Raw genomic sequence first — 1,188 nt, forward strand, 5'->3', positions numbered from 1 at the left:
GGGCTAATTTTGAATTTGATTTAAAAAAAATTATTGCTCTTTCTACATTAAGTCAGTTAGGATTAATAATAAGAATTTTATCAATAGGGTTTTATAAATTAGCTTTTTTTCATCTTTTAACTCATGCATTATTTAAAGCGTTATTATTTATATGTGCGGGAGCTATTATTCATAATATACAAAATTCACAAGATATTCGTTTAATAGGGGGATTAGGGGTTTATATACCTTTAAGTACTTCTTGTTTTAATGTTGCTAATTTAGCTTTATGTGGAATGCCTTTTTTTAGCTGGATTTTATTCTAAGGATATAATTTTAGAAATTGTTTCATTAAGTTATATTAATTTTTTTCTTTCTTTTTATACATTTTTTCTACTGGATTAACAGTTTGTTATTCTTTTCGATTAATTTATTATTCAATAACGGGGGGAGAATTATTAGATGATTAATTTTTCCTACTCCTTATATAATTTGTTTACCTATATATATATAATTATTAACTTTATTTGTTTGTATTATTGGAGGATTAATAGGTTATTTAATTTCTCATGTTTCTTTATTTCATTTAAATAAATCATTCAATAATTATTTAGTTAGTTATTTTTTTGGTTCTATATGATTTATGCCTTATATTTGTACTTACGGAATTATTAATTTTCCATTAAATTTAGGGGGATTAGTTTATAAATCATTTGATCAAGGTTGATCAGAATTTTTAGGTGGTCAAAATTTATATAGTAGATTAATTAAATTTTCTAATTGAAATTTTTTTTTTCATAATAATAATTTAAAAATTTATTTGCTATTATTTGTTTTATGAATTACTTTTTTATTTAGATTTTTTTTATTATTTTATTCAAGTAGCTTAAATTTAGAGCATAACATTGAAGATGTTAGGGTAATTGAATAATTCTTGGATGTAGTGAATTAATATTTGTAATTTTTAAAAAAGAATATTTTAATTTTACAATGAAAATGTAATGCATTTATTAAACTATATAAACAGAAGTACAAATGGAATTCAACCATTAAAAGATAAAAGTTAGCAGCTTTTTCTTGAACATCATACTTCCTTAATTGGAGTATAAATCTCAATTCTATCATTAACAGTGATAAGCCTCTTTTTGGCTTCAATTAATAGATCAATATTAATTGAAAATAAGGGTATTAAATTACCTAAAATTAGGT

The 1,188-nt window shown here is 21.6% G+C and overlaps 1 pseudogene; it reads left to right on the plus strand.

Moving 5' to 3' along the window:
• The first annotated feature begins 8 nt into the window (after positions 1-8).
• LOC118732825 lies at positions 9-898 on the plus strand (annotated as a pseudogene).
• Positions 899-1,188: the final 290 nt, after the last annotated feature.

The sequence above is a fragment of the Rhagoletis pomonella genome, unplaced genomic scaffold (genome assembly GCF_013731165.1).
Source record: "Rhagoletis pomonella isolate Grant_MI unplaced genomic scaffold, Rhpom_1.0 Rhpom_scaffold_29555, whole genome shotgun sequence".
In the NCBI taxonomy this organism is placed as follows: Eukaryota; Metazoa; Arthropoda; class Insecta; order Diptera; family Tephritidae; genus Rhagoletis; species Rhagoletis pomonella.